The 14,838-nt window shown below is 43.8% G+C and overlaps 1 long non-coding RNA gene across 1 annotated transcript in view; it reads right to left on the minus strand.

Annotated features, from left to right (window-relative positions):
• Window positions 1-2,336, minus strand: part of LOC126474923 (uncharacterized) — a 46,378-nt gene extending 44,042 nt beyond the window's left edge. Inside the window, exon 1 of the long non-coding RNA XR_007586601.1 lies at window positions 2,199-2,336. This is a non-coding gene — a long non-coding RNA (uncharacterized LOC126474923). The remainder of the gene's footprint in view (window positions 1-2,198) is intronic.
• Between the last annotated feature and the right edge of the window lie 12,502 nt (window positions 2,337-14,838).

Genomic DNA, 14,838 nt, shown 5'->3' on the forward strand with positions numbered 1-14,838 from the left:
AGATCATCATTTATGCTACTTTACAGGGCAGACAAACCTACGGACCCCATGTTCTGTGAAGAGTCGTGGATGTCCAACCATTTAGCACCTATTGATAGTTTACTAAAAATGGTTCAAATGGCTCTGAGCACTACGGGACTTAACATCTATGGCCATCAGTCCCCTAGAACTTAGAACTGCTTAAACCTATCTAACCTAAGGACATCACACAACACCCAGTCATCACGAGGCAGAGAAAACCCCTAACCCCGCCGGGAATCGAACCCGGGAGATAGTTTACTCTGTCCTACCTCTTTTCCTAGATGCTCACGACAGTAGCACGCGAACATTCGGCCAGCTTCACCGTTTTGGAGTTACTTGTTCACAGGTTCTGTGTAATAATAATCTGCCCTTTGTCGAAGTCGCTTGTCTCAATGGATTTACCCATTTGCATCCCACATCCTGCTAGGGTGACACCCTGTCCGAGTCTGCTCCTCTTACATTGTTTTTCTATCGCGTGACATGTCTGCAACGCCACCAAGCAGCATCCAACGTCGTGGTGAGCAGTGGTTATCATGTTTGGGCACGTCAGTGTACATACACTCCTGGAAATTGAAATAAGAACACCGTGAATTCATTGTCCCAGGAAGGGGAAACTTTATTGACACATTCCTGGGGTCAGATACATCACATGATCACACTGACAGAACCACAGGCACATAGACACAGGCAACAGAGCATGCACAATGTCGGCACTAGTACAGTGTATATCCACCTTTCGCAGCAATGCAGGCTGCTATCCTCCCATGGAGACGATCGTAGAGATGCTGGATGTAGTCCTGTGGAACGGCTTGCCATGCCATTTCCACCTGGCGCCTCAGTTGGACCAGCGTTCGTGCTGGACGTGCAGACCGCGTGAGACGACGCTTCATCCAGTCCCAAACACGCTCAGTGGGGGACAGATCCGGAGATCTTGCTGGCCAGGGTAGTTGACTTACACCTTCTAGAGCACGTTGGGTGGCACGGGATACATGAGGACGTGCATGGTCCTGTTGGAACAGCAAGTTCCCTTGCCGGTCTAGGAATGGTAGAACGATGGGTTCGATGACGGTTTGGATGTACCGTGCACTATTCAGTGTCCCCTCGACGATCACCAGTGGTGTACGGCCAGTGTAGGAGATCGCTCCCCACACCATGATGCCGGGTGTTGGCCCTGTGTGCCTCGGTCGTATGCAGTCCTGATTGTGGCGCTCACCTGCACGGCGCCAAACACGCATACGACCATCATTGGCACCAAGGCAGAAGCGACTCTCATCGCTGAAGACGACACGTCTCCATTCGTCCCTCCATTCACGCCTGTCGCGACACCACTGGAAGCGGGCTGCACGATGTTGGGGCGTGAGCGGAAGACGGCCTAACGGTGTGCGGGACCGTAGCCCAGCTTCATGGAGACGGTTGCGAATTGTCCTCGCCGATACCCCAGGAGCAACAGTGTCCCTAATTTGCTGGGAAGTGGCGGTGCGGTCCCCTACGGCACTGCGTAGGATCCTACGGTCTTGGCGTGCATCCGTGCGTCGCTGCGGTCCGGTCCCAGGTCGACGGGCACGTGCACCTTCCGCCGACCACTGGCGACAACATCGATGTACTGTGGAGACCTCACGCCCCACGTGTTGAGCAATTCGGCGGTAAGTCCACCCGGCCTCCCGCATGCCCACTATACGCCCTCGCTCAAAGTCCGTCAACTGCACATACGGTTCACGTCCACGCTGTCGCGGCATGCTACCAGTGTTAAAGACTGCGATGGAGCTCCGTATGCCACGGCAAACTGGCTGACACTGACGGCGGCGGTGCACAAATGCTGCGCAGCTAGCGCCATTCGACGGCCAACACCGCGGTTCCTGGTGTGTCCGCTGTGCCGTGCGTGTGATCATTGCTTGTACAGCCCTCTCGCAGTGTCCGGAGCAAGTATGGTGGGTCTGACACACCAGTGTCAATGTGTTCTTTTTTCCATTTCCAGGAGTGTAGTTTGTGTCGTTTATAGTACATAATTAAATGTTCAAGTGGAAAATTGTAAGTGAGCTTGTAAAGACGTAATTTTTTTTTTTTGAGTCAGTTTTCATTCTGCCCAGCCTGTATTTGGAGGCTTGTATTCCTCGGCCGCCTCAGCTCATTAGGGCCGATCGCCAGAGCAGCGAACAGCTGTGGGGAGCGCCACTCACCGTAGAGTCCTGCGGCGGTGAGCAGCCCCGAGACGCCAGTCAGGTAGGCGGCGGTGGGCGGCGCGAGGCGCGCGCAGCAGGGCGCAGCGACGAGGGCGCAGAGGCGGCCGAAGGCGGGCACGGCGGCCGCGAACGCCGCCTCCTGCGTCGAGTAGCCGGGCACCGCCTCGCGCGCCAGCAGCGGCGTCAGCGCGCACACCAGCGGGCCGCTCAGCCGCCAGCACGCCTGCTGCGCCGCCGCCGCGTACGTCAGCCGCCTGCGAGCACACACACCACCGACACCTGTAGTCTGCGTTACGCTCATAGAGTAAATATCTCTGGAGTGCGCATTGCGTTCTGCGCATGTTGTCAACATTAAACCTGGATTGTCACGTGTTTTCGGGACTTCGATGTGCGTGTGTGCTTTCTGCAGCGTTTGAAGTTTATAATATCAAGAGTTTTTGTTGTGTTTCACCGTTTGTTTATAGCGTAATAGCGACGGTGAATTACTGTTGTTGCTACGGATGCAAAGAAAAATATGCGAAAGGAGGGACAGTAACTTTTCATGGGTAAATGGTTCAAATGACTCTGAGCACTATGGGACTTAACATCTATGGTCATCAGTCCCCTAGAACTTAGAACTACTTAAACCTAACTAACCTAAGGACAGCACACAACACCCAGCCATCACGAGGCAGAGAAAATCCCTGACCCCGCCGGGAATCGAACCCGGGAACCCGGGCGTGGGAAGCGAGAACGCTACCGCACGAACACGAGATGTGGGCTTTTCATGGGTACATACCGTTGTTGTTATTGTGGTCTTCAGTCCTGAGACTGGTTTGATGCAGCTCTCCATGTTACTCTATCTTGCGCAAGCTTCTTCATCTCCCAGTACCTACTGCAACCTACATCCTTCTGAATCTGCTTGGTGTATTCATCTCTTGGTCTCCCTCTACCATTTTTACCCTCCACGCTGCCCTCCAGTACTAAATTGGTGATCCCTTGATGCCTCAGAACATGTCCTACCAACCGATCCCTTCTTCTAGTCAAGTTGTGCCACAAACTTCTCTTCTCCCCAATCCTATTCAACACCTCCTCATTAGTTATGTGATCTACCCATCTAATCTTCAGCATTCTTCTGTAGCACCACATTTCGAAAGCTTCTATTCTCTTCTTGTCCAAACTATTTATCGTCCATGGCTACACTCCATACAAATGCTTTCAGAAACGACTTCCTGACACTTAAATCTATACTCGATGTTAACAAATTTCTCTTCTTCAGAAACGCTTTCCTTGCCATTGCCAGTCTACATTTTATATCCTCTCTACTTCGACCAAATAGCAAAACTCCTTTACTACTTTAAGCGTCTCATTTCCTAATCTAATTCCCTCAGCATCACCCGACTTAATTCCACTACATTCCATTATCCTCGTTTTGCTTTTGTTGACGTTCATCGTATATCCTCCGTTCAAGACACTGTCCATTCCGTTCAACTGCTTTTCCAACTCCTTTGCTTTCTCTGACAGAATTACAATGTCATCGGCGAACCTCAAAGTTTTTATTTCTTCTGCATGGATTTTAATACCTACTCCGAATTTTTCTTTTGTTTCTTTCACTCCTTGCTCAATATACAGATTGAATAACATTGGGGAGAGGCTACGACCCTGTCTCACTCCCTTCCCAACCACTGCTTCATTTTCATGACCCTCAACTCTTATAACTGTCATTTGGTTTCTATACAAATTGTAAATAGCCTTTCGCTCCCTGTATTTTACCCCTGCCACCTTCAGAATTTGAAAGAGAGTATTCCAGTCAACATTGTCAAAAGCTTTCTCTAAGTCTACAAATGCTAGAAACGTAGGTTTGCCTTTCCTTAATCTAGCTGCAAAGATACGCCGTAGGCTCAGTATTGCCTCACGTGTTCCAATATTTCTACGGAATCCAAACTGATCTTCCCCAAGGTCGGCTTCTACTAGTTTTTCCATTCGTCTGTAAAAAATTCGTGTTAGTATTTTGCAGCCGTGACTTATTAAACTGATAGTTCGGTAATTTTCACATCTGTCAACACCTGCTTTCTTTGGGATTGGAACTATTATATTCTTCTTGAAATCTCGGGGTATTTCGCCCGTCTCATACATCTTGCTCACCAGATGGTAGAGTTTTGTCAGGACTGGCTCTCCCAAGGCCATCAGTAGTTCTATTAGAATGTTGTCTACACCTGGGGCCTTGTTTCGACTCAGGCCTTTCAGTGGTCTGTCAAACTCTTCACGCAGTATCATATCTCCCATTTCATCTTCATCTACATCCTCTTCCATTTCCATAATATTGTCCTCAAGTACATCGCCCTTGTATTGGCCCTCTATATACTCCTTCCACCTTTCTGCTTACCCTTCTTTGCTTAGAACTGGGTTTCCATCTGAGCTCTTGATATTCATAGAAGTGGTTCTCTTTTCTCCAAAGGTGTCTATAATTTTCCTGTAGTCAGTATCTGTCTTACCCCTAGTGAGATACGCCTCTGCATTCTTACATTTATCCTTTAGCCATCCGTGCTTAGCCATTTTGCACTTCCTGTCGATCTCATTTTTGAGACGTTTGTATTCCGTTTTGCCTGCTTCATTTACTGCATTTTTATATTTTCTCCTTTCATCAATGAAATTCAATATTTCTTCTGTTACCCAAGGATTTCTACTAGCCCTCGCCTTTTTACCTACTTGACCCTCTGCTGCCTTCACTACTTCATCCCTCAAAGCTAACCATTCTTCTTCTACTGTATTTCTTTCCCCCATTCCTGCCATTTGTTCCCATGTAGCTCTAATTATAGTTATCATATTAGTAAGTGACACTGTACATGTTTAAAAATTTCGAGACGCATTATAATTAAGGCTTGATTCAGTAGGCGTATTTTTGTACGATTTTATGACTATATAACACATATTAAGGTTCGTACAAAAGCTTACAAACAATTGCTTCCTCTCGTAAATTTGCTAGTGAAACAGGAAAGGGAATGGTTAGTTGTTTCAGCAAATATTATCCCCCATGCATTTATCAGTGACTTGTCGATTATGTATATAGATTACTCAGTCTACTATTTATTTAATAAACTGGGAGCAAGTACGTAAAACGCGTTAAATAAATACTTCAAAGTGTCACTAGTAAGAAAAATTGTGGTTTAGGTCGCAAAAACAAGAAAATAAATACGCAGAAATGTCAGAAAAAAGGACGAATTAGCGGCGATGTAATCGCTAATGTGTGTCAAATTCGGTGTTTTTTCGGACACTTGCAAAAGTACTAGCGTACTGTCAAGTCGTTTTCCAAGACTATCACTGCATAAATGTACGTCAGGCTCGGTAATACTATAAAGTGCCGTATCATACCGAAAACTGTCGAAAATCGAGTGCATATGAACTGTGACACCTATCACAAAGAAGCAGGATATAATATCACTTGCCCTTAAAAGTTACGTAGCTGGTTTATTCTCGGTATCAAATGGATACTGTTAAAATGTCTGCGCAACGTATATAAATAATCCACGTCATGTACGAAAACAATCCGTCTGTATTAGGGATGTAGTGACATTCTAAATATACAGGGCGCTAAACGGACAAACACACGACGTCCAGAGATCACGTGACCAGGCCGGCAATGTATGTTGACAACACAAAATCTGTTCCGCGCATGTGAATCCTCACTCCAGAGATATTTACTCTATGGTTACAATCGCTTGCATCACAGTACTTTTTTTCTTTTGTTTTTGACAACGCATGTGTATGCCACCTTTACAATCTGAAGACGGTCATTGTACGGCCGAAACCGGTTATGACTGTGTCATAAACATGTCATTGCGTCTTAAACAGAACAAAAAAAAAAAAAATACAAAACAATGAATCACGCACTCCATAGACAAAATGTCGTTTTTTTCCAAACCATTGCATCACAGTCTAACACATACAGTGGTGAGACTGTGAAAACGTTGTTACTCTTTTGACAGCTCGAGCGACACTATGCTGCGTTCACCATAACAATAAACCTGATGTAAACAAACACAAACGCTGTGATAGGGTCAGCAACCACAGTTTTTTGTCCCGCTCTTGGAAGTAGGTCCAACTTATGTATCAGATATCACTGTAAAAGTACCTTTAAGACATTCTAATGCAGCAACAGCCATCAATGAAACTTCGTGGAAGATTGAAACTCTGTGCCGGACCGAGACTCGAACTCGGGAACTTTGCCTTTCGCGGGCAAGTGCTCTACCAGCTGAGCTACCCAAGCTCGACTCCAGACCCGTCCTCACAATTTTACTTCTGCCAGTACCTCGTCTCCTACCTTCCAAACTTCACAGAAGTTCTTCTGTGATACTTCCAGGACCAGCATTACTAGAAGAAAGGATATTGCGGAGATATGGCTTGGCCACAGCCTGGGGGATGTTTCCAGAATGAAATTTTCACTCCTGCACCGGAATTTGCGCTGATTTTGAAACTTCCTGGAAGATTAAAACTGTGTGGCGGATCGAGACTCGAACTCGGGACCCGAGTTCGACTCTCGATCCGGCACACAGGCACAGTTCCCGGGACCTGAGTTCGAGTCTCGGTCCGGCACACAGTTTTAATCTGCCAGGAAGTTTCAAAATCAGCGCACAACTCCGCTGCAGAATGAAAAATTTCATTCTCGAAACAGCCATCAATGTTTTCCTTAATCACACCTTAGCTACATAATTTCTATTTCAAAAATCGCGTTAAGGCACAGTTGCCGTAATCGCTATTTGTGACTTAATTGTATCACTGTTAATACGCGCTGTGGAAATGGATGGCACTGTCTCCTGCTTCCTAATAAAACACTCGCGTGGAAGATGCTTAGGCGAGAAAAAATTTGTTCTTAATGTTTTTCAGAAGATTACAGAGAAAAACCAGTTCTGACAGTTTTCAAGAAACGGTATGTAATAAATACACTATGTGCTCAAACGTATCCGGACACCTGGCTGAAAATAACTTACAAGTTCGTGGCGCCCATCACCGGTAATGCTGGAATTCAATGTGGTGTTGGCCCACCCTTAGCCTTGATGACAGCTTCCGCTCTCGCAGGCATACGTTCAATCAGGTGCTGGAAGGTTTCTTGGGGAATGGCAGCCCGTTCTTCACGGAGTGCTGCACTGAGGAGAGGTATCAATATCGGTCGGTGAGGCCTGGCAAAAAGTCGGCGTTCCAAAACATCCCAAAGGTGTTCTATACGATTCATGTCAGGACCCCGTGCAGGCCAGTCCATTACAGGGATGTTATTGTCATGTAACCACTCCGCCATAGGTCGTGCATTATGAGCAGGTGCTTGATCGTGTTGAAAGATGCAATCGCCATCCCCGAATTGCTCTTCAACAGCAGGAAGCAAGAAGGAGCTTAAACCGTCAATGTAGGCCTGTGCTCTGATAGTGCCAGGCAAAACAACAAGGGGTGCAAGTCCCCTCCATGAGAAATACGACCACACCATAACACCACCGCCTCCGAATTTTACTGTTGGCACTACACACGTTGGCAGATGACGTTCACCGGGCATTCGCCATACATACACCCTGCCATCGGATCGCCACATTGTGTACCGTGATTCGTCACTCCACACAAAGTTTTTCCACTGTTGAATCGTCCAATGTTTACCCTCCTTACACCAAGCAAGGCGTCGTTTGACATTTACTGGCGTAATGTGTTGCTTATGAACAGCCGCTCGACCATGAAATCCAAGTTTCCTCACTACCTGCCTAACTGTCATAGTACTTGCGGTGGATCCTGAGGGAGTCTGGAACTCCTGTGTGATGGTCTGGATAGATGTCCGCCTATTACACATTACGACCCTCTTCAACTGTCGGCGGTCTCTGTCAGTCAACAGACGAGGTCGGCCTGTACACTTTTGTGCTGTACATGTCCCTTCACGTTTCCACTTCACTGTCAGATTGGAAACAGTGGACGTAGGGATGTTTAGGAGTGTGGAAATCTCGCGCACAGACGTATGACACAAGTGACACCCAATTTCCTGACCACGTTCAAAGTCCGTGACTTCCGCGGAGGGCCCCATTCCGCTCTCTCACGATGTCTAATGACTACTGAGGTCGCTGATATGGAGTACCTGGCAACAAGTGGCAGCACAATGCACCTAATACAAAAAAATGTATGTTTTTGGAGGTGTCCGTATACTTTTGATCACATAGTGTATAAGAAAACGTATTTTAGTTGGAGATGTCAAGTCAAACACCTTTCAGCCCTTTAGTTTCCAAATTTATTTTAATTGGCTACCAGTCTCTGCGATTTACTACGCCATCTTCAGGTGCCTGACCGACGTGAAGGAGGATTCCACCTCGGTTCTGGTCAAAACAGGGGCCAGTAATCTTCGGTATTAGTAAATTTCGGCTTGCTATAGCGATTACGTCAACCATCATAAGTGATCGCTATAGGAAGCAGAAATCTACAATACAGAATTCTGGCCCCTGTTTTGACCAGAACCGAGGTGGAATCTTCCCACATGTTAGTCAGGGGCCTGACGATGGAGTAATTAACCGCCGAAACTGGTAGTCAAATAAAATAAGTTTGGAAACTAGACGGCTGAAAGGGGTTTGCTTTGACATCCTGTATCGAACAGCCGAGTCCCGCAACCATCTCTGACAAGACGGGTATATAGAGTATTTTAGTTGTCTTTGTGGCGCAACGATAGCGTCGTAGACTGATATTCTTGTGTGCTGGTTGGCGGCGGTTGGAAACTCGTCATAGTCTATAATTCTTTTTATTCGATTTCAGTACCTAAATCATTTAAATATGAAATTCATCAAATATATGTTACTTATACTTAACCATCATTTTCAACAAAAAAAGCTCGTCTTCCAGTTTCCGACTACATATCAGATGCAAAATTCTGGTTTAAATTGCAAATTTACATTCTTAATTATCGATATCTTATAGAAGATTGTTAAAGAGTGTTGAAGTTAAAAAAATATTGCACAATTAAATTTTTTGGAGAAAAATGAAAAATTAAATACTCTTTATTTAAAATGTTTTATAGGATAGATGTGGTCTCACACGAGCCGGACTGATAAGCGTCTTAGAAACATGGAAAACAATTTTCGCGGCGTCGAGCACACTGTACAAATGCTGCATTTTTACAGTCGTCACCATAGCTCTGCAATCTGAATCCAATACATTTCATGTGGAGCCAAGGTAAGGGATTTGACTCGAAAAAAAAAAAAAAACAAGACGTTTAAGCTGTCAAACGTCCTGGAACTAATACATGAAGCTTTGTCACACGTCACGAAATGCAGAGCAGCACGTCAGAAAAGAGGGGGAGGAAATGTGGAATTTTTGGTGGTTAGGATTCTGTTGCTGATCGCCTCGTTACCAACGTAGCAGTACTGAAATGTACCGTACTCCTTGGAGTCCAATATGGAAGGAGTTCAGGGACTACCAGATAACTGACTGCAGTACCTTCAGTGGCTTCAGAATTTAGCTACATGTGAAATCAGCAGAGCGCTTCTACCCGACACATAGCTCATGCAAAAAAATTACCCTTGTTAAAGTCAGGAATTTTCATCACTCTCTTTTTTAATTAGAATACTATGTTAGCTAAGACCAAAACCATGCTATGTTTCCCGTCCGGTCACCTAAGAAACGTATCGCCTGAGTTTTGTCATATATTATTTCCTTTCGTTTAAAAATTAAATGTTACCCAAAGCTCTATTGTTTCTCCGGTCTCTTTTTACGTCTTTACTGCAGCTCTTCACATCACTGCAGGTTAGCGGAATCACTTGCCTGGCCAATGTTGTCCTAGCTAAATGTAGCGGTAAACCTGTTCTCCCGTATCATCGCTGAGTCGATATACGCGTAACGCACAGCGTTGTCGCATCCTCATTATCGTATTTGACTGTACTCGAGACAGCTTGGCTTCCGCTCCACGAGAAACGAAATGCAGTGAGGTTCCAGCAAACGCGGAAGAATGTATAGTGTAATGTTTATGTGGTGTCACCGCCAGATACCACACTTGCTAGGTGGTAGCCTTTAAATCGGTCGCGGTCCATTAGTATACGTCGGACCCGCGTGTCGCCACTGTCAGTGATTGCAGACCGAGCGCCTCCACACGGCAGGTCTAGAGAGACGTACTAGCACTCGCCCCAGTTGTACAGCCGACTTAGCCAGAGATGGATCACTGACAACTACGCTCTCATTTGCCGAGACGATAGTTAGCATAGCCTTCAGCTACGTCATTTGCTACGACCTAGCAAGGCGCCATAGCATTTGATATTATTTTATATTGTGGTTATAACATGTACCGTCAAGAGAGATGTTCTACAATTGTGGATTAAAGTTAAGTATTACATCAACTACGTACTTTATTTGCTACTATTAATTCCTTTAACTGTTCCAGACCTCACGTCAATCTGCGTGAGCTTAACGCGTGCCTTTCGGCTTCCTCTCATTGTGACTTGGCTGTCTTGCCAAGTCACAACAGTTTACATGAGGTTTAGTTTTGTGATGAACGGAGTACAGCTCTCCAAGCAGTGGGAAAGCAGTGAGTCATATCTGTCGTAAGGATATTGATGGTTCTTAACTATTTTTCTACTTAATTATCGAAACAGTTGTCATATTTTTGCGTTCCACACATTTCTAAATTACCTAGAGACATGAGTTACTGTGAAATAAATGTGAAGACAGCCAATCTCACTGATTCAGTGACATAAGCTACAACTTATTCATGAAGAAATACTTTCGAATACGTGTACAGTTGCGGGTTACTCCACTGAAAATACAAGAACATATGCAGAGTGTTCAGAAATTGCCGTTACAAACTTCTAGGACTTTTAGACTGGAGTAAGTACACAATATTTGGAATAGGAACCCTGAAAACATGTTTTCTAGGTAGCTGAAAATGCTGTCAACTACGTTTTCATTGCTGACAAAAAAATTCGTTTTCTAGGCTGTCTGACAAGTCGCATCAGTACATTTCATTGGAAGCTATATATAATTTGTAGTGGATTGCTAGAGTGAATATACAGCATATTCTCTACAAATAACTAAACCGACATTTGCTTACAAATTTTATTAATGAATCAGTTACTAAAGATGAATTTTACTTTAAATACTATTCTGCAAACCCTGGCAAACATGAAATAAAGTCAACTGCTGATTTATTCCTCAGATGCTTACTGTCACCAACAGATACTTGCAGTGTTAACAACATTCAAATTTCGATAGGTGTACCGTATTGTAAGACACAACACAGCCCCAAATTAATTATTTTTGGTATCTATGATGCTCGTCAAATGTCACAATATTGTAAAATATCTGCAGAATACATCAGCAACACAAAAAAGTGCGATGTTTGTGTCTTGTATCACAATGCTTATGTCAAGTATCTAGATGTTATTTTTCACACACATTTGTCAAATTGGTATCAATAAAACATGATTATGAACTCATGTGCCATGAGTGGGGAAGCGAACATAATATGTCATTAGATGACAATTACGAGAGATGACTGGGACCTAGTTGAGTTCAAGTACAAAATTTGTACCATAGCGTAATGCAAAAATTAATTATTTTACCTCATTTATGATGTTTCTCAACTGTCACAATATTCCGTGAAATGTCCGCAAAATACATCAACAGTGCAAGAAAATGCAATGTTTACATTATAACGGTATCTAAATACGTTAAGTGTAAGCAATGTGATGATGTATACGTTTTTCATTATCACTTTTGAAGGGGATATAAGATAATACATCGTTATAAAAGATGTAATTGATTATTTAACACGTTGCTCCAACTGGAACTATGGCTCTCCAAACCTATAATCAACTTCACCAGCATCTAATAGAAACACGACTACACTCACACACACAACACGATTTTAGGAAGGATGCAAGTAAAAAGGTTTTTTCATCAGGTCGATTTTAGGCAGGAAGAAGGTGTTTTATTAGCACTTAAACTACAGACCGACATGATTTGTTTATACGCACTCATGAGGTGACCAAAGATTGTGACAGAGATGTAACATTTCCAACGACAATGGCATAGCCGATGCTTTGAAAGTAAATAAAATTGTCGCTTATGGGGTACAAAAAGGCACACATGCGCAGAATGCTTATCATATTATGTGAATATAACTACAGATCTCTACGAAAATTCGAGCAAAATAAAATAGTATTATATGTACGATTGTGCACACTTTGCAAGCACAATGAATCTTCAAATTAAATATTCCCAAGTTTTAATGGTCTGTATTTAGGTCCTACAGATACACAGCCGAGATGGTTCATCATTGTGATAGGCTCTTTTTTTTAATAGCAGCTAAAATACTAGGTTCTCACTGGGCAATTTGGTGCCGTTTGCACACATCATTTTAATACTACAGCTGGACTGGTTGGGCAGAAGGGGGAAAGATGTGTGGGTCTAAAGCGGAATTGAGCTAGTTCCCCATCTTGGATTTTTGATCGGTTGTTTCATTTTTAATACTTTCCTGTGATTGGTTGGAGGCACAAATGGGGATGGGGTGGAACATGTAGCACATTTGAACTAATTCTACCATCTTGGTTTTTTGATTTCCTATTTCATTTTTAATTCTTTGCTATGACTGACTGGGAAAATCTGGAGCACAGTGTGGCAAAAAAGGACATTTGAGCTACTTTTGATTGGTTGTTTCATTGTTAATGCTTTGCTATCATTGGTTGGAGATGAAGATGATAGAGGGGTGTGGCTTGTCATGTGATAGGTAATAGGAAGCATGGCTTGAGACGTCAATGTCCCTGCCCCTGCATGTAGGCAATCCCAAGGCAAAACTCAAATTTGTCCCAGAATCCTCATTACCTTCTTAGTTTTAACTATTTGCTGATGACCCTGTGTATATGGGCAAGTATCATCGTTGATTGACTGTAGAATGATGCAGCATGACAGAATTTCTGTTTCGTGTGATGAATGGCAGCGTAATATAAATGTAGGAGAATGTACGAGGGCTATTCGGAAAGTAAGGAACGATCGGTCGCGAAATGGAAACAACAGTGAAAATCCGATGATGTTTTGCACAGGTGTTTTGGGCAGTGTCTCTAGTATGTCGGTCGATCGCATTACGTAGTTCTTTTTAGTTTTGAGCACACAGGGAGCGCATAATGATACCAAGAACAATAGTGTCTCCCGCCAAGTACGAAGGCCTGGTGAGAAATTTCGCCTGAAGCTATGCAGCCAACATAACATAACTGTCGTGCATTTTCTTCTTCAAGACAATTCTCGGCCGCATTCTGCAAGGGCAATGAAGATGCTCCTGCATGGTTTTCAATTGGAAATGTTTGATTACCCACAATACAGTCCGTAGTTGTCTCCCTCTGAATTTCATCTCCGCTCACATGAACCGCTGGCTATGAAGACAACATTTTGGCACAGACAACGAGCTGCAGCCCAGAGTAGAGAATTAGCGGAAAGCACTGGCGGCTGCCTTCTATAACGAGGGTATTGGAAAGTTGGTACAACGCTACGACAAACGTCTAAGTCGGATCGGCGACTATGGAGGTAAGTAGCTGGAAGTTGTAGTCAACTGTTGCAAATAAAACAGTTTTGATTTTCATTGTGGTTTCCATTTCGCGACCTATCGTTCCTTACTTTACAAATAGCCCTCGTATTTCAATGCAGGTGAGTACGAAAAACATGCCTGTATTCTTCGAATACAGTATTTATGGAGTGCAGCTTATTAAAGTCATAGCGATTAAATGTCTACGCATAATGTTTCAAAGCGGTATGAAATGAAATTAGCAGATAAAGAGGTTGTAGGGAAGGCGTATTTGATTAACTGGGAGAGTTTCAGGGAACTGTGGTTCATATGGAAATGAGACCAAGTACAGAATACTAATGCGACCCATTCTTGAGTACTGCTCAAGTAATGGAGACCTCCACCAGGTCAGATCAAAGGAATTTATGCAAGTGGTTGAGATTTGTTACTGGTAGATTCGACCAACACGTGAGTGTTACGGAGATGTTTCATGAACTCGAATGGGAATCTGTAAAGAGAAACATTACTCCGAAAATTTAAAGAACGGACATGTGCTGTGGACTGCAGAACGATTCTACTGGCGTTAACATACATTTCGCGTAAGGACCGGGAAGACAAGATAAGATACGTTAGTGCTCGTATGGAGGTAAATAGACAGTCATCTTTGGTTTTAATAACTGATTCTGCTGTATTTAGTCATTTATTATTGAATCACAATCGGTTTCGTGGCACTAAGAGCCACATCTTCAAGTTAACATATGACAACATTAAAGTGGAAATGCTCATAATCTTTTTATCCAACATTCGTTGTCTGTCAAAATAAAATACCACTAAAAGACGGTACGTCATAGAATAAAAACAGCCAGATTGCAATATACGGAACAGTGTGCAGGGGACGCAGCTGCGTGCTCTGTCATGAAGATGTGGCTTTTAGTGATCCTAATAAAAAAGGACTAAATACAGCTGAAGCCATTATTAATACCCAAGATGACTGCTCATAGCTGTGGTTGTTCCACCTGCAAGGTTGTCTGCAAATACACAGTCGTTCCTGTCTCGCTCCATTTGTGAGTGGAACAGAAAAGGAACTGACTCGTACTGATACACGATAGCCTCCGTCGTACACCATTCGGTGGCTCGCGGAGAATGTATGTAGATGCA

Source organism: Schistocerca serialis, chromosome 4, assembly GCF_023864345.2.
Source record: "Schistocerca serialis cubense isolate TAMUIC-IGC-003099 chromosome 4, iqSchSeri2.2, whole genome shotgun sequence".
NCBI classification, from domain to species: Eukaryota; Metazoa; Arthropoda; class Insecta; order Orthoptera; family Acrididae; genus Schistocerca; species Schistocerca serialis.